General features: G+C 47.4%; 1 protein-coding gene and 1 pseudogene across 1 annotated transcript in view; one reads left to right on the top strand and one right to left on the bottom strand.

The window, feature by feature from the left end:
• LOC139248262 (zinc finger protein 551-like) overlaps positions 1–24,435 on the bottom strand; it is a 362,606-nt gene that overhangs the window by 255,664 nt on the left and 82,507 nt on the right. The window lies entirely within an intron of this gene.
• On the top strand, positions 1,444–1,646 carry LOC139248347 (U2 spliceosomal RNA; annotated as a pseudogene).

The following is a 24,435-nucleotide window of genomic DNA, read 5'->3' on the forward strand; positions in this document are numbered from 1 at the left end:
CTCATCAGGGTCTGGAACAAAGTCTCCACCAAGCGCAGCTCTCCGCCTGCTGGAGTGGCGGCCGTCCTGCAGGAACCGCCGCTCGGGAATCCGTACCTCCACGGCCGAGGTTTTATGTGGCGGTCGGAAGAGAGGGCTGTGGCTGGTGAGGTGACCAGGGTCAGGGACCTGCTCGATGGCGGAGGAGCGGGCTGGATGGCGCCAAACACGCTGGCACGGCGCCTAAATTCTGCCAACGTCCGCCACGCGGCCGATGCCATCGAGTCGCTAAAAACAGCTCTGGGCCCTGACTCCGTTAGGTGCATCGAGGAGGCTCAAGCACGTGGGGAGATCCCGTCCGAACTGACCCCGTCCGGACGGAATTCCTCATCGGCGCCAAACCCCGGAACCTCCCTCGGGGGCCGGCGCCTCACAACTTGAGCCGCCTCGGGGAAATCCCCTCCGTGCCTTTCAGTTCCGCGCGGAGGGGTTTCCTGTACGGGCTGCTCCTGCACACCCTCAACTTTGCCATCCTCGCCGGCCGCCCGGACACGCCATGGCGTACCATCTTGCCGTCCGGAGGAGGCGGGGGTCCCCGATGGAGGGCACTCTACGCAGGGGTCCTCCCACTATTCATCGGGGACTTGGCCTGGAGGGTGGTGCACGGAGCAGTGCCGTGCAACAAATTTTTAAGCCGGTTCACGGACTCCCAGGCCGCCTGCAATTTCTGCGGTCTGGAAGAGTCCGTGTTCCATGTTTTTATGGAATGCACAAGGTTGCAGCCCCCGTTTTATTATTTGAAGGGGCTGCTCCTGAAATTCTGGCTGCACTTCAGTCCCACTCTCCTGATCTTTGGGCACCCTGTGCGGAGGGGAGCGGGTAGGTCCGAAGGCCTCCTCGTAGGACTGCTCCTGGGCACGGCCAAGGGTGCCATCAGCCGGTCCAGGCAGCGGGCGGTCGAGGGGGTCGTTCAACCTGACTGCCTGCCTCTCTTCCGCTCTTACATCCGGTCCAGGGTGTCCTTGGAGATGGAGCACGCGGTGTCCACCGGTACGCTCGCGGCCTTCCGCGAGAGGTGGGCACCGGAGGGACTGGAGTGCATCATCACGCCCGGCAACCAAATTTTAATTTGATTTTACGTTTTAAAGTTCATTTGTTTTAATTGCCGGTGCTTTTAGTGTCCCCCTTCCCTTTTATAGGGGGCACTGGGGAAAATTGTGATTTTAGTGCCCAAAAAAAAAAACCAAAAAAAAGAAAAACACAAAAAAAAACCAAAAAAAAGGGGGAAAAAAAAAAAAGGGCCTTGTAAATGTCTGGAGTGTCACCCAGGTCGGGTGGCACCGTTTAATGTTTTTTTGTTTTGCAGATGAACTCCAAAAAGAGTTTTTAAAGAGACCAATCAGATTTGTTGCTCGTCACAATCTAAAATTCTTGAATGAGGTCATGTGTTGCAACACCTCCTGATTCGCTTCTCGGCCTTTTGGCTAAGATCATGCGTAACTGACCTGACAGGGGAGTAACCACCATAACCCCAAGGTGGTTCTCCCTGGATCAGGAAGGGAGATGCTTGCTTTTTTGGAAATAGGAGGTGGGTGGGGTGGCTTAACCCATCCACCTCCATGGCACGAACCTGGTATTGCAGTACTTCCAGGAACGGTGCAGTGGCTCTAGGCCTTTTGGCTAAGAGCATTGGCGCAGAGTGATCCTTGAATGGGCCCAAGGTGACCTCTGGCGTTTGTGATTTGACAAAGAATTGGAACGATTGGCTATGAATTTCAAAAAAAAAAAAACACCTCCTGATTTATACTCTGTTCTTTATGTGTTTCTGTTCTGCTATCAGGCAAAAATTTTATGAGGAAAGTTCATAAATCTTTTAGTATATTTTCAATAATCTGAACAGCAAACTCGCTGCTCTGTTTATCGATCTGGATTTTTACATGTTCAACAGACATTGACCGGTTTATAACCGACATTGACTGAGGGTGACTTCTGGTCAGGAAACTCCCAGTTTATCAACCGTAGGGATTTAATATCAAGTAGAGAAATAGTGACCTGGATTTATATTGCGCCTTTCACGACCATCGGACTTGTGAACGTGCTTCGCAGCCAATGAAGTGCTTTTTGAAGTGTAGACACTGTAGTAATGTAGGAACGGCGGCAGACATTTCGCGCACAGCAAGCTCCCACAAACAGCAATGTGTAATGACCAGATAATCTGTTGTGTTGTATTGATCGAGGAATAAGTATTGGCCAGAACACCGGGGATAACTGACCTGCTCTTCTTCAAAATAATGGCCGTGGGATCTATTACATCCACCTGAGAGAGCGACGGACCTCGGTTTAATGTCTCTTCCTATAGATGGCACCTCCAACAGTGCAGTACTCCCTCATCACTGCACTGGCATGTCAGCCTAGATTTTTGTGCTCAAGTCCCTGGAGTGGGACTTGAACCCGCAACCTTCTGACTCAGAAGCGAGGGTGCTACCAACTGAAGCACAGCTGATAAGATTGTGATCAATAGATCAGTTTCTTCAGACAGTAACCAGCCCTTTCACAGATAGAGTGCGTGGCTCTGAAAAGAACCAACGTGGTATTAGATTAAATGATGTCCACTTTACTTGCTCTTGCTGGGCCCAGCATTGGATTTCTTTGTCAGGGTAACCGCGTGGATTTTTGGCTGTTCAGCCATGATCCTATTGAATTGTGGAGCAGGCTCGAGGGGCCTTATGGCCTTCTCCCATTTCTTACACAATGGTGTAATCAAATTCAGCTGTAAGTGATTAAATATTTATTTAGACTTGCAGGTCAAGGAATTTCTCAAACGTAAGGGCTATTTACTTGACACAGCTCAACAAAGGCGCACCTAACTTTGATAAACATATTTGGAAATATGATTTACGTGTGTTGTTTTTTCTTCAGTTTCTGCTCGGCGAATTTGGGTTTCATTATACACCTGTCAGCTTCGAGTATGTGAGTGTGATTTTCACATTGTCTCGCTGTCTCTGGGATGTGTGTGTGGGTTTTATTTTGCACCTGGTCAGTTTCTATTATGCAAATGCATGTTTTGCTCTCTATTTGTCAGTTTCTGTTATGTGAGTGTGTTTTACTCTGTCCCTGACAGTCACTGATATGTGAGTGTGGGGTTTATTGTGTATTGTTCAGACTTTGAGATGTGACTGTGAATTTTACTTTATATGAATGAAACAACTGACTTTATTTAAAAGAGAAAGACGAGTAAATGTTATTGAGTGAAATCTGAGTGTCCTTGTACATGAATCACAGAAAGTTAACATGCAGTTACAGCAAACAATTAGGAAGATAAATGGTATGTTAGCCCTGAATGTAAATGGGTTAGAGTATAAGAGTAAGGTAGTGTTGGTACAATAATATCGAACTGAGATTGGGAGAAATTTGTTCACTCAGAGGGTTGTGAATCACTGGAGTTGGGATTTTAACCTGCATCTGTCAGTTTCCTGTATGTGAATCGTGGTGTTTTCTGGGGTTTTTTGTCAGTAATTTGTGGAGATTTTCTTGGAGCTAGTGTGCTTGGCCAGCTCCCCGGGTAGTACCAGACTCATGGCCGTCTCGATGTGTGGACACAATCTGTACACTCCTAACTGTTAGAGGTTGCTGCCATTTCCTGGCTGAAAGTCAGTGCTGCAACAAGTGACAATCATTCAGCAGAACCCATTTTAAATTCCACAGATCGCTCGGAACCATGTTTATGTTCAGCTTAAACTATTGCAAAGTATTTTATTGGTCCGGCTGAAAACTCCAAACAACCATTAAAAGCAGGTGGAGGCGCTCACCCGATTCTAGTGTGAACAGTGGGTTAATCACTGAGTGTGGGAAAGACATTACTAGGCAATCCATTTCAACCAAACGTGTCTTTACAGAGACGTCTACAGTGCTGGGGTTAATCATTGAGTGTGGGACAGACACTGCCTCTGTCACTCAGCTACTGTATGCTAATGTGGGATTCACTGGTCAGTGTCAGATAGATACTGTATCTGTCACTGTCTGGTACAGTGTGTCAGTGTGGGATTGACGGAGTATAGTAAAGACACTGTATCTGTCACTGTCTGGTACAGTGTGTCAGTGTGGGATTGACTGGGAGTATAGTAAAGACACTATCTGTCACTGTCTGGTACAGTGTGTCAGTGTGGAATTGACTGGGAGTATAGTAAAGACACTATCTGTCACTCTCTGGTACAGTGTGTCAGTGTGGGATTGACGGAGTATAGTAAAGACACTATCTGTCACTGTCTGGTACAGTGTGTCAGTGTGGGATTGACTGGGAGTATAGTAAATACACTATCTGTCGCTGTCTGGTACAGTGTGTCAGTGTGGGATTGACTGGGGAGTATAGTAAAGACACTATCGGTCACTGTCTGGTACAGTGTGTCAGTGTGGGATTGACTGGGAGTATAGTAAAGACACTATCTGTCACTGTCTGGTACAGTGTGTCAGTGTGGGATTGACTGGTCAGTGTAGGATAGATACTGTATCTGTCACTGTCTGGTACAGTGTGTCAGTGTGGGATTGACTGGGAGTATAGTAAATACACTATCTGTCGCTGTCTGGTACAGTGTGTCAGTGTGGGATTGACTGGGAGTATAGTAAAGACACTATCTGTCACTGTCTGGTGCAGTGTGGGATTGACTGGGAGTGTAGTAAAGACACTATCGGTCACTCTCTGGTACAGTGTGTCAGTGTGGGATTGACTGGGAGTATGGTAAAGACACTATCTGTCACTGTCTGGTACAGTGTGTCAGTGTGGGATTGACCGGCACGTGTAAAAACAGAAAGCGATGCTTTCCCGCTTGATGCGTGTGATGGTGGTAGAGTGGTGAGCACAGCTGCCTTCCAAGTTAGTTGATCTGGGTTCAATTCACGGCCATAGGATCCAGTCAAATTTTAATCCACTTTCTGTTTGGGATATATAAGTGAATGTTTTAATCAATACCTGTGAATTTCTGGTTTGTGAATGTGGATTTTAATCTTTACACACATTCTCTGATTATTGTGGGGGGTTTCTATGTACTGTATTGGAACCGGGTTTGTGATTATGGACTTTATTCTGTATCAGCCCACCTCTGGTATGTGATGATGACTTTTACTCTGTATCTGTCAGTGTTTGATATGACGGTGTGTTTTATTCCGTACCAGTCCTGCTCCTATTTCTTATGTTATTTTTATTATGATAGTCGAGTATAAAAGCAAAATACTGTGGATGCTGGAATCGGAAATAAAAACAGAAAATGCTGGAAATTTCAGCGGGTCAGGCAGCACCTGGGGAGAGAGAGAGAGAGAGAGAGAGTTAACGTTTCAGTTCGATGACAAAGGCTCATCCACCTGAAACATTAACTCTGATCCTCTCTCCACTGATGCTGCCTGACCCGCTGAGATTTACAGCATTTTCTTTATGATATACCAGTATTCATTTTCCTTTCTGCCTGTCAATTATTGATACGGAATAGAGGGGACTACTCTGTATCTCTCATTTTCAGCTTTGCGATGGTGGGTTTTAGTCTGTTTCTTTCAGTCTCTGGTACATGAGCGTCGCTCTGTATCTATCGGTCCCTGGTATGTGCGTGTGGACTTTACTCTATATCTGGCAGTGTCTGTTATGGGAGTCTGGATTTTATTCTGTACTTGTCATCTTCTGATTTATTAGTCTGGGTCTTATCCTATAACTGCCAGTTTCTACCTAATTCAGAGATGGTTTTCCTTTGAATCTGTCAGTCTCTGGTATGGGAGTATGTATCTATCTGTGCTATCCGTGTCTAGTATGGAAGTATGTAACTATCTCTGTGCCTATCAGTGTCTGGTATGGGATTATGTATCTATCTCTGTGCCTGTCAGTCTCTGGTATGGGAGTACGTATCTATCTGTGTGCATTCAGTGTCCGGTATGGGAGTAATATCTATCTGTGTACCTGTCAGTCTCTGCTTTGGGAGTATGTATCCATCTCTGTGCCTGCCATTCTCTGGTATGGGAGTCTGTCCCTGTCAGTCTCTGGTATGTGAGTATGTATCTATCTCTGTGCCTGTCAGTCTCTGGTATGTGAGTATGTATCTATCGCTGTCCCTGTCAGTGTCTGGTACGGGAGTATGTATCTATTTTTGGGCCTGTCGGTCGCTGGTGTGGGAGCATGTATCTATCTCTGTGCCAGTTAATGTCTGGTAAGGATGTTTCCATCTGTGTGCCTGTCAGTCTCTGGTATGGGAGTATGTATCTATCTCTGTCTCTGCCACTCTCTGGTATGGAGTGTGTATCTATCACTGTGCCTGTCAGTCTCTGGTGTGGGAGTATGTATCTTTCTGTGCCTGTCATTCACTGGTCTGGGAGCATGTATCTATCGCTGTCCCTGTCAGTCTCTGGTATCGGAGTATGTATCTATCTGTGTGCCTGTCGGTGTCTGGTATGGGAGTAAGTATCTATCTCTGTTCTGTCACCCTCTGGTATGTGACTATGTATCTATCTCTGTCACTCTCTGGTATGGAGTATGTATCCAACTCTGTGCCTATCAGTGCTTGGAATGGAAGTATATATCTATCTCTGTGCCTGTCGGTCTCTGATATGGGAGTATGTATCTATCTGTGTGCCTGTCAGTCTCTGGTATCGGAGTATGTATCTATCTGTGTGCCTGTCGGTGTCTGGTATGGGAGTAAGTATCTATCTCTGTTCTGTCACCCTCTGGTATGTGACTATGTATCTATCTCTGTCACTCTCTGGTATGGAGTATGTATCCAACTCTGTGCCAGTCAGTGTCTGGTATGGAATATGTATCTATCTCTGTGCCTGTCAGTCTCTGGTATGGGAGTATGTATCTCTCTGTGTCCTTGTCAGTCTCTGGTATGGAAGTATGTATCTATCTCTGTGCCTGTCAGTCTCTGGTATGGGAGTATGTACTATCTGGGCTGCCAGTTTCTGGTATGGGAGTATGTATGCCCTTCTGTGCCTGTCAGTCTCTGATATGGGAGTATGTATCTATCTCTGTGCTGTCAATCTCTGGTATGGGAATATGTGTCTATCTCTGTGCAAGTCTGTGTGAGGTATGGAAGTATGTATCTGTCTGTGTGCTTTTCAGTGTCTGGTATGGAAGTATGCATCCATCTCTGTGCCTGTCGGTTTCTGGTATGGGAGTATGTGTCTATCTCTGTGCCTGTCAGTATATGGTATGGAAGTATATATCTATCTCTCTCCCTGTCAATGTCTGGTATGGAAAAATGTATCTATCTCTGTGCAAGACAGTGTCTGGTATAGGACTATATATCTATCTCTGTGCTGTCTATCTCTGGTGTTGGAGTAGAAACATAGAAACATAGAAAATAGGTGCAGGAGTAGGCCATTCGGCCCTTCTAGCCTGCACCGCCATTCAATGAGTTCATGGCTGAACATTCAACTTCAGTACCCCATTCCTGCTTTCTCGCCATACCCCTTGATCCCCCTAGTAGTAAGGACCTCATCTAACTCCTTTTTGAATATATTTAGTGAATTGGCCTCAACAACTTTCTGTGGTAGAGAATTCCACAGGTTCACCACTCTCTGGGTGAAGAAGTTCCTCCGCATCTCGGTCCTAAATGGCTTACCCCTTATCCTTAGACTGTGACCTCTGGTTCTGGACTTCCCCAACATTGGGAACATTCTTCCTGCATCTAACCTGTCTAACCCCGTCAGAATTTTAAATGTTTCTATGAGGTCCCCTCTCATTCTTCTGAACTCCAGTGAATACAAGCCCAGTTGATCCAGTCTTTCTTGATAGGTCAGTCCCGCCATCCCGGGAATCAGTCTGGTGAACCTTCGCTGCACTCCCTCAATAGCAAGAATGTCCTTCCTCAGGTTAGGAGACCAAAACTGTACACAATACTCCAGGTGTGGCCTCACCAATGCCCTGTACAACTGTAGCAACACCTCCCTGCCCCTGTACTCAAATCCCCTTGCTATGAAGGCCAACATGCCATTTGCTTTCTTAACCGCCTGCTGCACTTGCATGCCAACCTTCAATGACTGATGTACCATGACACCCAGGTCTCTTTGCACCTCCCCTTTTCCCAATCTGTCACCATTCAGATAATAGTCTATCTCTCTGTTTTTACCACCAAAGTGGATAACCTCACATTTATCCACATTATACTTCATCTGCCATGCATTTGCCCACTCACCTAACCTATCCAAGTCGCTCTGCAGCCTCACAGCATCCTCCTCGCATCTCACACTGCCACCCAACTTAGTGTCATCCGCAAATTTGGAGATATTACATTTAATCCCCTCATCTAAATCATTAATATACAGTGTAAACAACTGGGGCCCCAGCACAGAACCTTGCGGTACCCCACTAGTCACTGCCTGCCATTCTGAAAAGTACCCATTTACTCCTACTCTTTGCTTCCTGTCTGACAACCAGTTCTCAATCCATGTCAGTACACTACCCCCAATCCCATGTGCTCTAACTTTGCACATCAATCTCTTGTGTGGGACCTTGTCGAACGCCTTCTGAAAGTCCAAATATACCACATCAACTGGTTCTCCCTTATCCACTCTACTGGAAACATCCTCAAAAAATTCCAGAAGATTTGTCAAGCATGATTTCCCTTTCACAAATCCATGCTGACTTGGACCTATCATGTCACCTCTTTCCAAATGCACTGCTATGACATCCTTAATAATTGATTCCATCATTTTACCCACTACCGATGTCAGGCTGACCGGTCTATAATTCAGTTTTCTCTCTCCCTCCTTTTTTAAAAAGTGGGGTTACATTGGCTACCCTCCACTCCATAGGAACTGATCCAGAGTCAATGGAATGTTGGAAAATGACTGTCAACGCATCCACTATTTCCAAGGCCACCTCCTTAAGTACTCTGGGATGCAGTCCATCAGGCCCTGGGGATTTATCGGCCTTCAATCCCATCGATTTCCCCAACACAATTTCCTGGCTAATAAGGATTTCCCTCAGTTCCTCCTCCTTACTAGACCCCCGACCCCTTTTATAACCGGAAGGTTGTTCGTGTCCTCCTTCGTGAATACCGAACCAAAGTACTTGTTCAATTGGTCCGCCATTTCTTTGTTCCCCGTTATGACTTCCCCTGATTCTGACTGCAGGGGACCTACGTTTGTCTTTACTAACCTTTTTCTCTTTACATATCTATAGAAACTTTTGCAATCCGTCTTAATGTTCCCTGCAAGCTTCTTCTCATACTCCATTTTCCCTGCCCTAATCAAACCCTTTGTCCTCCTCTGCTGAGTTCTAAATTTCTCCCAGTCCCCAGGTTTACTGCTATTTCTGGCCAATTTGTATGCCACTTCCTTGGCTTTAATACTATCCCTGATTTCCCTAGATAGCCACGGTTGAGCCACCTTCCCTTTTTTATTTTTACGCCAGACAGGAATGTACAATTGTTGTAGTTCATCCATGCGGTCTCTAAATGTCTGCCACTGCCCATCCACAGTCAACCCCTCAAGTATCATTCGCCAATCCATCCCAGCCAATTCACGCCTCATACCTTCAAAGTTAGCCTTCTTTAAGTTCTGGACCATGGTCTCTGAATTAACTGTTTCATTCTCCATCCCAATGCAGAATTCCACCATATTATGGTCACTCTTCCCCAAGGGGCCTCGCACAACGAGACTGCTAATTAATCCTCTCTCATTACATAACACCCAGTCTAAGATGGCCTCCCCCCTAGTTGGTTCCTCGACCTATTGGTCTAAAAAAACCATCCCTTATGCACTCCAGAAAATCCTCCTCCACCGTATTGCTTCCAGTTTGGTTAGCCCAATCTATGTGCATATTAAAGTCACCCATTATAACTGCTGCACCTTTATTGCACGCACCCCTAATTTCCTGTTTGATGCCCTCCCCAACATCACTACTACTGTTTGGAGGTCTGTACACAACTCCCACTAACGTTTTTTGCCCTTTGGTGTTCTGCAGCTCTACCCATATAGATTCCACATCATCCAAGCTAATGTCCTTCCTAACTATTGCCTTAATCTCCTCCTTAACCAGCAATGCTACCCCACCTCCTTTTCCTTTTATTCTATTCTTCCTGAATGTTGAATACCCCTGGATGTTGAGTTCCCAGCCCTGATCATCCTGGAGCCACGTCTCCGTAATCCCAATCACATCATATTTGTTAACATCTATTTGCAGTTAATTCATCCACCTTATTGCGGATACTCCTTGCATTAAGACACAAAGCCTTTAGGCTTGTTTTTTTAACACCCTCTGTCCTTTTAGAATTTTGCTGTACAATGGCCCTTTTTGTTCTTTGCCTTGGGTTTCTCTGCCCTCCACTTTTCCTCATCTCCTTTCTGTCTTTTGTTTTTGCCTCCTTTTTGTTTCCCTCTATCTCCCTGCATTGGTTCCCATCCCCCTGCCATATTAGTTTAACTCCTCCCCAACAGCACTAGCAAACACTCCCCCGAGGACATTGGTTCCGATTCTGCCCAGGTGCAGACCGTCCGGATTGTACTGGTCCCACCTCCCCCAGAACCGGTTCCAATGCCCCAGGAATTTGAATCCCTCCCTGCTGCACCATTGCTCAAGCCACGTATTCATCTGAGCTATCCTGCGATTCCTACTCTGACTAGCACGTGGCACTGGTAGCAATCCCGAGATTACTACTTTTGAGGTCCTACTTTTTAATTTAGCTCCTAGCTCCTTAAATTCATTTTGTAGGAACTCATCCCTTTTTTTTAACCTATGTCATTGGTACCAACGTGCACCACGACAACTGGCTGTTCTCCCTCCCTTTTTAGAATGTCCTGCAGCCGCTCCGAGATATCCTTGACTCTTGCACCAGGGAGGCAACATACCATCCTGGAGTCTCGGTTGCGGCCGCAGAAACGCCTATCTATTCCCCTCACCATCGAATCCCCTATCACTATCGCTCGCCCACTCTTTTTCCTGCCCTCCTGTGCAACAGAGCCAGCCACGGTGCCATGAACTTGGCTGCTGCTGCCCGCTCCTGATGAGTCATCCCCCTCAACAGCACAAAGCATGTTTCTATCTCTGTGCCTGTTAATCATGTATGCGAATATCTATCTATCTCTGTGCTGTCAGCGTCTGGTGTGGGTGTAGTTATCTATCTCTGTGCTGTCAGTCTTCAGAATGGCAGTGTACATCTATCTCTGTGCTGTCAGTGTTGGTATGGGAGTATGTATCTTTCTGTGTCTGTCAGTCTCTGGTATGGGAGTAGGCTGTTCGTGTCTCGTATGTGAGTTTGTATCTATCGCTGTGCTGTCTGGTCCTGGTATTGGAGTATGTATGCATTTCTGTGCCTGTCAGTCTCTGCTTTGGAAGTATGTATCTATGGTTGTGCCAGTCAGTCTCTGGTATGGGACTGTATATCTATCTCTGTGCCTGTCAGTCTCTGATATAGGAGTATGTATGTATCTCTGTGCCCATCAGTCTCTGGTATGGGAGAATGTATCGGTCTGTACCGGTCAGTGTCGGGTGTGGGAGTATATATCTATCTGTGCACCTGTCAATCACTGATATGGGTGTATGTATCTAACTCTGCGCCTGTCATTCTCTGGTCTGGGAGTATGTATCTACCTCTGTGCCTGTCAGTTTCTGGTATGGGAGTATGTATCTAGCTGTGCGGTCAGTCTCTGGTATGGGATACCTATCTCTGTGTCTGTCAGTGTCTGGCATGGGAGTATGTATCTATCGCTGTCCCAGTCATCGTCTGGTATGGGAGTATGTGTTTATCTCTGTCCTCGTCAGTCCCTGGTATGGGAGTATGTATCTATTTCTGTGCCTGTCATTCTCTGGTCTGGGAGCATGTACCTATCTGTTTGCCAGTCAGTGTCAGGTATGGGAGTATGTATCTATCTGTGTGCCTTCATTCTCTGGTATGGGATTATGTATCTATCTGTGTGCCTGTCAGTGGCTGGTATGGAAGTATATATCAATCTCTGTGCCGGTCAGTCTCTGGTGTGGGATTATGTATCTATCTGTGTGCATGTCAGTCTCTGGTATGGGATTATGTATCTATCTCTGTGCCTGTCAGTCTCTGTTATGGGAGTATGTGTCTATCTCTGTGCCTGTCAGTATATGGTATGGAAGTATATATCTATCTCTCTCCCTGTCAATGTCTGGTATGGAAAAATGTATCTATCTCTGTGCAAGACAGTGTCTGGTATGGGACTATATATCTATCTCTGTGCTGTCTATCTCTGGTGTTGGAGTATGTTTCTATCTCTGTGCCTGTTAATCATGTATGCGAGTATCTATCTATCTCTGTGCTGTCAGCGTCTGGTGTGGGTGTAGTTATCTATCTCTGTGCTGTCAGTCTTCAGAATGGCAGTGTACATCTATCTCTGTGCTGTCAGTGTTGGTATGGGAGTATGTATCTTTCTGTGTCTGTCAGTCTCTGGTATGGGAGTAGGCTGTTCGTGTCTCGTATGTGAGTTTGTATCTATCGCTGTGCTGTCTGGTCCTGGTATTGGAGTATGTATGTATTTCTGTGCCTGTCAGTCTCTGCTTTGGGAGTATGTATGTATCTCTGTGCCCATCAGTCTCTGGTATGGGAGTATGAATCTATATCTTTGCTTGTCATTCTCTGGTATGGGGGTATGTATCTATCTCTGTGCCAGCCAGTGCTGGGTGTGGGAGCATGTAATTAGCTGTATGCCTGTCAGTCTCTGGAATGGGAGTATGTATCCATCTCTGTGCCGGGTGTGGGAGTATGTATCTATCTCTGTGCTCTCAGTTTCTGGTGTGGTTGTGTATCTAGCTGTATGCCTCTCAGTCTCTGGTATGGGATTATGTATCGATCAGTGTGCCTGTCAATCTCTGGTATAGGAGTATGTATCTATCTTTGTGCCAGTCAGTGCCGGGTATGGGAGTATCTATCTGTGTGCCTGACAGTCTCTGGAAGGGATGTATGTATCTATCTGTGCCCATCATTCTCTGGTATGGAAGTAGATATCTATCTCTGTGCCTGTCAGTCACTGGTGTGGGAATATGTGTCTTTCTGTGCCTGTTACTGTCTGGTATTGGAGTATGTATCTATCTCTGTGCCCGTCAGTCTCTGGTATGGGAGCATGTATCAATCTGTGTGCTGTCAGTCTCTGGAATGGGAGTATGTAATGTAATTTGAGTATCTGTGCCTGTCACTGTCTGGTATGGGAGTATGTATCTATCTCTGTGCCGGTTGTGGGAGTATGTATCTATCTCTGTGCTGTCAGTCTCTGGTGTGGGAGTGTGTATCTATCTGTGTCCTTGTCAGTCTCTGGTATGGAAGTATGTATCTATCTCTGTGCCTGTCAGTCACTGGTATGGGAATATGTATCAATCTGCTAGCTGTGTCCTTGTCAGTCTCTGGTATGGAAGTATGTATCTATCTCTGTGCTGTCAGTCTCTGGTATGGGAGTATTTATCTATCTGTGTGCAAGTCAGTCTCTGGTATGGGAGTATGTATCTATCTTTGTTCTTGTCAGTCTCTGGTATAGAAACATAGAAAATAGGTGCAGGAGTAGGCCATTCAGCCCTTCGAGCCTGCACCGCCATTCAATGAGTTCATGACTGAACATGCAACTTCAGTACCCCATTCCTGCTTTCTCGCCATATCCCTTGATCCCCTAGTAGTAAGGACTACATCTAACTCCTTTTTGAATATATTTAGTGAATTGGCCTCAACAACTTTCTGTGGTAGAGAATTCCACAGGTTCACCACTCTCTGGGTGAAGAAGTTTCTCCTCATCTCGGTCCTAAATGGCTTACCCCTTATCCTTAGACTGTGACTCCTGGTTCTGGATTTCCCCAACATTGGGAACATTTGTCCTGCATCTAACCTGTCTAAACCCATCAGAATTTTAAACATTTCTATGAGATCCCCTCTCATTCTTCTGAACTTCAGTGAATACAAGCCCAATTGATCCAGTCTTTCTTGATATGTCAGTCCCGCCATCCCGGGAATCAGTCTGGTGAACCTTCGCTGCACTCCCTCAACAGGAAGAATGTCCTTCCTCAAGTTAGGAGACCAAAACTGTACACAATACTCCCCAGGTGTGGCCTCACCAAGGCTCTGTACAACTGTAGTAACACCTCCCTGCCCCTGTACTCAAATCCCCTCGCTATGAAGGCCAACATGCCATTTGCTTTCTTAACCGCCTGCTGTACCTGCATGCCAACCTTCAATGACTGATGTACAATGACACCCTGGTCTCGTTGCACCTCCCCTTTTCCTAATCTGTCACCATTCGGATAATAGTCTGTCTCTCTGTTTTTATCACCAAAGTGGATAATCTCACATTTATCCACATTATACTTCATCTGCCATGCATTTTCCCACTCACCGAACCTATCCAAGTCACTCTGCAGCCTCATAGCATCCTCCTCGCAGCTCTCACTGCCACCCAACTTAGTGTCATCCGCAAATTTGGAGATACTACATTTAATCCCCTCGTCTAAATCATTAATGTGCAATGTAAACAGCTGGGGCCCCAGCACAGAACCTTGCGGTATCCCACTAGTCACTGCCTGCCATCCTGAAAAGTACCCATTTACTCCTACTCTTTGCTTCCTGTCTGCCAACCAGTTCTCAATCCACATCAGCACACTACCTCCAATCCCATGTGCTTTAACTTTGCACATTAATCTCTTATGTGGGACCTTGTCGAAAGCCTTCTGCAAGTCCAAATACACCACATCAACCGGTTCTCCCTTGTCCACTCTACTGGAAACATCCTCAAAAAATTCCAGAAGATTTGTCAAGCATGATTTCCCTTTCACAAATCCATGCTGACTTGGACCTATCATGTCACCTCTTTCCAACTGCACTGCTATGACATCCTTAATAATTGATTCCATCATTTTACCCACTACCGATGTCAGGCTGACCGGTCTATAATTCCCTGTTTTCTCTCTCCCTCCTTTTTTAAAAAAAGTGGGGTTACATTGGCTACCCTCCACTCCATAGGAACTGATCCAGAGTCTATGGAATGTTGGAAAATGACTGTCAATGCATTCGCTATTTCCAAGGCCACCTCCTTAAGTACTCTGGGATGCAGACCATCAGGCCCTGGGGATTTATCGGCCTTCAATCCCATCAATTTCCCCAACACAATTTCCCAACTAATAAGGATTTCCCTCAGTTCCTCCTTCTTACTAGACCCTCTGACCCCTTTTATATCCGGAAGGTTGTTTGTGTCCTCTTTAGTGAATACCGAACCAAAGTAATTGTTCAATTGGTCTGCCATTTCTTTGTTCCCCGTTATGACTTCCCCTGATTTTGACTGCAGGGGACCTACGTTTGTCTTTACGAAACTTTTTCTCTTTACATATCCATAGAACCTTTTACAGTCCGTTTTAATGTTCCCTGCAAGCTTCCTCTCATACTCAATTTTCCCTGCCCGAATCAAACCCTTTGTCCTCCTCTGCTGAGTTCTAAATTTCTCCCAGTCCCCGGGTTCACTGCTATTTCTGGCCAATTTGTATGTCACTTCCTTGGTTTTAATATGGGAGTATGTATCTATCACTGTGCCCGTCAGTGTCCGGTATAGAAGTTTGTATCTATCTCTGTGCTCGTCAGTATCTGGTATGGGAGTATATATCTATCTCTGTGCCAGGTGTGGGAGTATGTATTTAGCTGTCTGCCTGTCAGTCTCTGATATGAGAGTATATATATATATCTCTGTGCCCATCAGTCTCTGGTATAGTAATATGTATCTATCATTGTGCCTGTCAGTCTCTAGTATGGGAGTATGCATCAATCTCTGTGCCTGTAAATCTCTGGTACGAGATTATATATCTATCTGTTTGCCTGTCAACATCCGGTATAGAAGTTTGTATCTATCTCTGTGCCTGTCTATCTCTGGTATGGGATTATGCATCTATCCGTGTGCTTGTCAGTCTCTGGTATGGGAGCATGTATCTATCTCTGTGCCTGTCCGTTTCTGATATGGAATTATGTATCTATCTGTGCCTGTCACTCTCTGGTATGGGAGTATTTATCTATCTGTGTGCTGTCAGTCTCTGGAATGGGAGTATGTATCTATCTGTGCCTGTCACTCTCTGGTATGGGAGTATGTATCTATCTCTGTTGTCAGTCTCTGGTGTGGCAGTATGTATCTAGCTGTATGCCTGTCAGTCTCTGGTCTGGGAGTATGTATGTATCTATCTGTGTGCCTGTCACTCTGCTATGGGAGTATGTATTTATCTGTGCCTGTCAGTCATTGGCATGGGAATATGTATCTATCACTGTGCCTGTCAGTCTCTGGTATGGGTGTATGTATATATCTCTGGCCCAGTCAATCTGTGGTATGGGAGTACGTATCTATCTCTGTGCATATTATTCTCTGGTATGGAAGTATATATCTATCTCTGTGCCTGTCAGTCTCTGCGATGGGAACATGTATCTATCACTGTGCGTGTCTGTCTCTGGCATGAGTGTATGTATCTATCTCTGTGCCTGTCTGTCTGTGGTATGGGAGTATGTATCTATCCGTGTGCATGTCAGTAAGTATCTATCACTGTGCCTGTCAGTCTCTGGTATGAGAATATCTATCTCTGTGCCTGTCAGTGTCTGGTATGGAAGTATGTATCTAGTGCTGTCAGTTTCTGGTATGGAAGTTTGTATCTATCTCTGGCCCAGTCAATCTCTGGTATGGGTGTATGTGTCTATCTCTGTGCCTGTCAGTGTCCGGTATAGAAGTATGTATCTAACTGTGTGCCTCTCAGTCCCTGGTATGGAAGTATGTATCTATCTCTGTGCTGTCAGTCGTTGGTATTGGATTATGTATCTATCTGTGTGCCTGTCAGATTCTGGTATGAGAGTATGTACATATCTCTGTGCCTGTCAGTCTGTGCTATGGTGTGTATATCTATCTCAATGCAAGTCTGTCTCTGGTATGGGAGTATGTATCTGTCGACATAAGAAATAGGAGCAGGAGTAGGCCACACAGCCCCTCGAGCCTGCTCCACCATTTAACACGGTCATGGCTGATCCGTTCATGTGCTCAGCTCCACTTCCCTGCCTGCTCCCCATAACTCTTTATCGGTTAAGAAACTGTCTATCTCTGTCATAAATTTGTTCAATGACCCAGCTTCCACAGCTCTCTGAAGCAGCGAATTCCAGATTTACAACCCTCAGAGAAGAAATTCCTCCTCATCTCAGTTTTAAATGGGCGGCCCCTTATTCTACGATTATGCCCTCTAGTTCTACTCTCCCCTATCAGTGGAAACATCCTCTCTGCATCCACCTTGTCAAGTCCCCTCATAATCTTATACGTTTCGATAAGATCACCTCTCATTCTTCTGAATTCCAATGATTGGAGGCCCAAACTTCCCTCAGAAGTCAACCCCCTCATCTCCAGAATCAACCGAGTGAACCTTCTCGGAACAGCCTCCAACTCAAGGATATCCTTTCTTAAACAGAAAGTTGTTGAGGCCAATTCACTCAATATATTCAAAAAGGAGTTAGATGAAGTCCTTACTACTAGGGGGATCAAGGGGTATGGTGAGAAAGCAGGAATGGGGTACTGAAGTTGCATGTTCAGCCATGAACTTATTGAATGGCGGTGCAGGCTAGAAGGGCCGAATGGCCTACTCCTGCACCTATTTTCTATGTTTCTATGTTTCTAATATGGAAACCAAAACTGTATGCAGAAATCCAGGTGTGGCCTCACCAATATAACTGCAGCAAGACTTCCCTGCTTTTATACTCCATCCCCTTTGCAATAAAGGACAAGATTCCATTGGCCTTCCTGATCACTTGCTGTACCTGCATATTATCCTTTTGTATTTCATGCACCAGGATCCCCAGTACTGCAGCACTATGCAATTTTTCTCCATTTAAATAATAACTTGCTCTTTGATTTTTTTCTGCCAGTGCATAACCTCACACTTTCCAACATTATACTCCATGTGCCAAATTTTTGCCCACTTAGCCTGTCTATGTCCTTTTGCATGATTTTTGTGTGCTCCTCACACATTGCTTTTCCTCCCATGTTTGTATCGTCAGCAAACTTGACTACGTTACACTCGGTCCCTTCATCCACGTCGTTAATAGATTGTAAATAGTGGGGTCCCAGCACTGATCCCTGCGACACCCCATTAGTTACTGATTGCCAACCCGAGAATGAACCATTTATCCCGATGCTCTGTTTTCTGTTAGTTAGCCAATCCTCTATCCATGCTAATGTATTACCCCCAACACCGTGAACTTTTCTTACCTTTTATGTGGCACTTTGTCAAATGCTTTCTGGAAGTCGAGATACACCACATCCACTGGTTCCCCTTTACCACCCTGTTCGTTACATCCTCAAAGAATTCCAGAAAAATTTTCAAACATGAATTCCCCTTCATAAATCCATGCTGACTCTGCCAGACTGAATTATGCTTTTCCAAATGTCCTGCTACTGCTTCTTTAATAATGGACTCCAATATTTTCCCAACCACAGATGTTGGGCTAACTGTTCTACAGCTTCCTGCTTTTTGTCTGCTTCATTTTTTTAAAAATAGGGGCGTTACATTTGCAGTTTTCCAATCTGCTGGGACTTTGCCAGAATCCAAGGAATTTTGGTAAGTAACAACCAATGCATCCACAATACCTGCAGCTACTTCTCTTGAGACTCAAGACCTGTCAGTTTCTAGCAGATGAGTCAGGGTTAAAACTGTACCTGTCAGTTTCTGGTATGTGAGTGTGTATTTTATTCTGTACCTGTCAGTTTCTGATAGGTCAGTGTGGGATTAATCAGCACCTTCCAGTTTGATATGCGAGTGTGGGTTTAATCTGTACCTGTAATTTCCAGGTACGCGAGTGTGGGTTTTATTCTTTATCTCTCAGTTTCTGGTAGATAAGTGTGGTGCTCAATATGTACCTGTCAGTATCTGGTTTGTGAGTGTGGATTAAAACTGTAACTGTCAGTAATTGGTATGTGAGTGTTGGTTATATTCTGTACCCGCCAGTCTCTAGCACGAGAGCAAGTGTCCCGACTCCCTCTCCACCCCCCGCACCCCATCCCAGGACTCACCCTCAGCCCCCGGGACACTCACCCTCAGCCCCCGGCGCCCTCTCCCCCCGGGACACTCACCCTCAGCCCCCGGCTCCCTCTCCCCCCGGGACACTCACCCTCAGCCCCCGGCTCTCTCTCCCCCCGGGACACTCACCCTCAGCCCCCGGCTCTCTCTCCCCCCGGGACACTCACCCTCAGCCCCCGGCTCCCTCTCCCCCCGGGACACTCACCCTCAGCCCCCGGCTCTCTCTCCCCCCGGGACACTCACCCTCAGCCCCCGGCGCCCTCTCCCCCCGGGACACTCACCCTCAGCCCCCGGCTCCCTCAGCCCCCGGCTCTCTCTCCCCCCGGGACACTCACCCTCAGCCCCCGGCTCCCTCTCCCCCCCGGGACACTCACCCTCAGCCCCCGGCTCCCTCTTCCCCCGGGACACTCACCCTCAGCCCTCAGCCCCCGGCTCCCTCTCCCCCCGGGACACTCACCCTCAGCCCTCAGCCCCCGGCTCCCTCTCCCCCCGGGACACTCACCCTCAGCCCTCAGCCCCCGGCTCCCTCTCCCCCCGGGACACTCACCCTCAGCCCTCAGCCCCCGGCTCCCTCTCCCCCCGGGACACTCACCCTCAGCCCCCGGCTCCCTCTCCCCCGGGACACTCACCCTCAGCCCCCGGCTCTCTCTCCCCCCGGGACACTCACCCTCAGCCCCCGGCTCCCTCTCCCCCCGGGACACTCACCCTCAGCCCTCGGCTCCCTCTCCCCCCGGGACACTCACCCTCAGCCCCCGGCCGCGCTCACTTTCCGCCATTTTCATTTTTCCTTCACCAACCGTCAACCTCCGGGGATGCGGGACATGCGCAGAGCGCGCTCAGCGAGTCAATCGTGATCCGTCGCTACTATTGGGTGCAAGCAGCTGATTGACAGGTGGCCGCACCAATTGCGGCCCGGCACAGCTGGACAAGCGCCCCGCCCACTCCCACAGCGGAGGCGGGGCCGCACCAAGTCACGTGTCTCCTGATTTGAATCCGCGCTGCACTTTCCCGGTCTGACCGCAAGTGACGTCCGTAACCCAGCAACGCCAGCTGTGTGACGCCGGTAACCTGGCAACGCAGTCTGTGTGACGTCATGTAAGCTGGCACCAGGGGTGGGGCGGGGAGGGCCCGAGCCCACAGGATGGCGGTTGGTGCGTTTACCTGTGTGTGTGATATATGTCTGTGTACGGGCTGTGTGTGTGTTTGGGGGATGTCTCTACCTGTGTGTGTGATATATGTCTGTTATATATGTGTGTCTGTGTGTACACGTGTGTCTATATTTGTGTCTCTGTATCTGTGCTCTCCCGGCCCCTTTATCCGGACCTTTCTAAATACTATTCGGTACCAATACCTCGGGAGCCTCCTATCAACAAGAGCAGACATACTGTGTATCCCCCCCCCCCCCACATACTGTGTGTGTGTCCCATACTGTGTGTGTGTGTGTCCCATACTGTGTGTGTCCCATACTGTGTGTGTGTCCCATACTGTGTGTGTGTGTCCCATACTGTGTGTGTCCCATACTGTGTGTGTGTGTGTCCCATACTGTGTGTGTGTGTCCCATACTGTGTGTGTCCCATACTGTGTGTGTGTCCCATACTGTGTGTGTGTGTCCCATACTGTGTGTGTGTGTCCCATACTGTGTGTGTCCCATACTGTGTGTGTGTCCCATACTGTGTGTGTGTGTGTGTCCCATACTGTGTGTGTGTCCCATACTGTGTGTGTCCCATACTGTGTGTGTGTCCCATACTGTGTGTGTGTGTCCCATACTGTGTGTGTGTGTCCCATACTGTGTGTGTGTCCCATACTGTGTGTGTGTGTGTGTCCCATACTATGTCTGTGTGTCCCATACTGTGTGTGTGTGTCCCATACTGTGTGTGTGTCCCTCCATACTGTGTGTGTGTCCCTCCATACTGTGTGTGTGTCCCATACTGTGTGTGTGTCCCATACTGTGTGTGTGTGTGTGTGCGCCCCCCCTTACTGTGTATGTGTCCCATACTGTGTGTGTCCCCTCATACTGTGTGTGTGTGTGTGCACCCCCCATACTGTGTGTGTGTCCCATACTGTGTGTGTGTGTGTGCCCCCTCATACTGTGTGTGTGTGTGCGCCCCCCATACTGTGTGTGTGCGTGTGTGTGTGTATGTCCTTCCATACTGTGTGTGTGTGTCCCTCCATACTGTGTGTGTGTGTGTGTCCCATACTGTGTGTGTCTTCCCCCTCATACTGTGTGTGTGTGTGCCCCCTCATACTGTGTGTGTGCCCCCTCATACTGTGTGTGTGTGTGTGCCCTCCCCATACTGTGTGTGTGTGTACCCTCCCCATACTGTGTGTGTGTGTCCACCCCCCAGACTGTGTGTGTGTCCCCCATACTGTGTGTGTGTGTGCCCTCCCCATACTGTGTGTGTGTGTCCACCCCCCAGACTGTGTGTGTGTGTGCTCCCTCATACTGTGTGTGTGTGTGTGTGTGTCCCATACTGTGTGTGTGTGCGCCCTCCCCATACTGTGTGTGTGTGTGTGTGTCCCATAATGTGTGTGTGTGTGTCCCATACTGTGTGTGTGTGTGTGTGTGTGTGTGTGTCCCATACTGTGTGTGTGTGTGCGCCCCCCATACTGTGTGTGTCCCATACTGTGTGTGTGTCCCATACTGTGTGTGCGTGTGTGTGTCCCATACTGTGTGTGTGTGTGTGTCCCATACTGTGTGTGTGTGTCCCATACTGTGTGTGTGTGTGTGTGTGTGTCCCCCATACTGTGTATGTGTGTCCCCCCCACCCCTGCCATACTGTGTATGTGTGTTCCCCCTCCCCCCCCCCCGCCATACTGTGTGTGTGTGTGCCCCGCCCCCTTGGTACAATTGTACAGGGCTTTTGGTGAGACCGCAGCTTGAATACTGTGCGCGTTGTTGGTCTCCTTCCTCAAGGAAGGATGTACTTGCTTTCGAGGCGGTGCAACTAATTTCACTCGCCTGTGTCCAGGGATGAGAGGGTTGTGCTGTGAGCACAGATTGAGTCGATTTTGGCCTGCACTCTCTGGAGTTTAGAAGAATGAGAGGTGATCACATTGAAACATACAAGATACTGAGGGGGATTGACAGGGTAGATGCTGAGAGGGTGTTTCCCCCGGGTGGGAGAGTCTAGAACCAGGGGGCACAGGCTCAGCATAAAGGGTCGGCCATTTAGGACTGAGATGAGGAGGAATTTCTTCATTTAGATGGTGGTGAATCTTTTGAATTCTCTGCCCCAGAGAGCTATGGATGATGAATCGTTGAGTATATTCAAGGCGAGATAGATTTTTGGACTCTTGGGGAGCAAGGGGATATGGGGATCGGACAGGAAAGTGGAGTTGAGACCAAAGATCAGCCAAGATATTATTGAATGGCGGAGCAGGCTTGAGGGACAGTGTGGTCCACTCCTGCTCCTAATTCTTTAGTTCTCATGTTCTTAAGTTTCCTCTCTCATCTTTATTAAATAGCAGCGTGACATGTGCAATATTCCACTGTAAAGGAACGTGTCATGTATCTTACATTATTATATATAACTGTATCCGAACATGCTATACATGACTGTAATAAGATATGACCTGTAACCACCAGCATACCTTACCACCAGGGATGCACTTGCAAGAGACAGGTATATAAGGACAGGTCTCAGGCAAGTGCAGCATTCCAGAGCTGTGAAATAAAGGTGCAGGTCCAGAGTGACCTTGACTTCACTACATGCCTCGTGTGAATCTGTACTGAGGGGACAGGACTTTACAGTGGCAACGAGTTACGGGATTACAGAATCCACAGAATGGCGAACAACGGATCAGATGAAAAGTACAATGCGGGAGACAATTGGGAGCACTTTATAGAGAGGCTCCAGCAAAGCTTTGTAACCAAAGACTGGTTAGGCGACGATAAGGCAGACAAGAGAAGAGCCCATCTCTTGACCAGCTGTGGCTCGAAAACATACGCTTTAATGAAGGATCTGTTGGCACCCGGGAAACCAGCAAGCAAGTCGTTTGAAGAATTGAGCACACTGGTAAGAGACCACCTGAAGCCAGCGAGCAGCCTACACATGGCCAGACACAAGTTCTACAACTACAGACGCTGTGTGGGCCAGAGCATACCCGACTTCGTGGCGGAACTTCGGAGGTTGGCTAGTTTACGTGAGTTCTCCGATGAACTGAGGAGAGAAATGCTGAGAGACTTTTTCATTGAAGGAATAGGCCACGCAGGCATATTCTGAAAGCTCATAGAGACCAAGAACCTGACCTTAAGAGGCAGCAGCATTGGTTGCACAGACATTCTTGTAGGGGAAGAAAAAACGAGGTTGATTTACAATGCAGGTACGACAACTAAAGAAATATCGGAACAAGAAGTTCACAGCACTAAATAAGCTGCTACCCCCACACACAGACAAAACCGGGAGAACAGGCTCTCGACAGCAGGCAGAAGCCATCAAGGGCCACAGGAATGGCCGTTCACATCTCATCAACCCACAATGCGAGCAATCAGCTACAAATGGCATGTTGGCCTTCATAGCGAGGGGATTTGAGTACAGGGGCAGGGAGGTGTTGCTGCAGTTGTACAGGTCCTTGGTGAGGCCACACCTGGAGTATTGTGTACAGTTTTGGTCGCCTAACCTGAGGAAGGACATTCTTGCTATTGAGGGAGTGCAGCAAAGGTTCACCAGACTGATTCCCGGGATGGCGGGACTGACCTATCAAGAAAGACTGGATCAACTGGGCTTGTATTCACTGGAGTTCAGAAGAATGAGGGGGACCTCATAGAAACATTTAAAATTCTGACGGGGTTAGACAAGTTAGATGCAGGAAGAATGTTCCCAATGTTGGGGAAGTCCAGAACCAGGGGACACAGTCTAAGGATAAGGAGTAAGCCATTTAGGACCGAGATGAGGAGGAATTTCTTCACCCAGAGAGTGGTGAACCTGTGGAATTCTGTTGTTGAGGCCAATTCACTAAATATATTCAAAAAGGAGTTTGATGAAGTCCTTACTACTAGGGGGATCAAGGGGTATGGTGAGAAAGCAGGAATGGGGTACTGAAGTTGCATGTTCAGCCATGAACTCATTGAATGGCGGTGCAGGCTAGAAGGGCCGAATGGCCTACTCCTGCACCTATTTTCTATGTTTCAAACTGAGAGAAGCTCAAGAGAGATCAGCCAGACGCAGCTCATTCTTTGGAAACACTTTGAACAATGGAACAGGTCTGTGCTGGAGGTGTGGGGGTGGGCACTCGTCAAGGGGATGTCGATTTCAGCAGGCTGTTTGCAGAAATTGTGAATATACAGGGCATTTGGCCCACATGTGCAAAAAAATGGCAGCTCGGCTGGTATACGAATCAGATGGGTCGGAAAGCGGACCAGAAGATGGTGGGGACAGTACCCGGGACACCGATGTACAGCGGGTCAACATGATCAATGGCCGTTGCTCCTACAACAGGAAGACTCCTATAATGATGAG

The sequence above is a fragment of the Pristiophorus japonicus genome, unplaced genomic scaffold (assembly GCF_044704955.1).
Source record: "Pristiophorus japonicus isolate sPriJap1 unplaced genomic scaffold, sPriJap1.hap1 HAP1_SCAFFOLD_29, whole genome shotgun sequence".
Classification (NCBI taxonomy): domain Eukaryota; kingdom Metazoa; phylum Chordata; class Chondrichthyes; family Pristiophoridae; genus Pristiophorus; species Pristiophorus japonicus.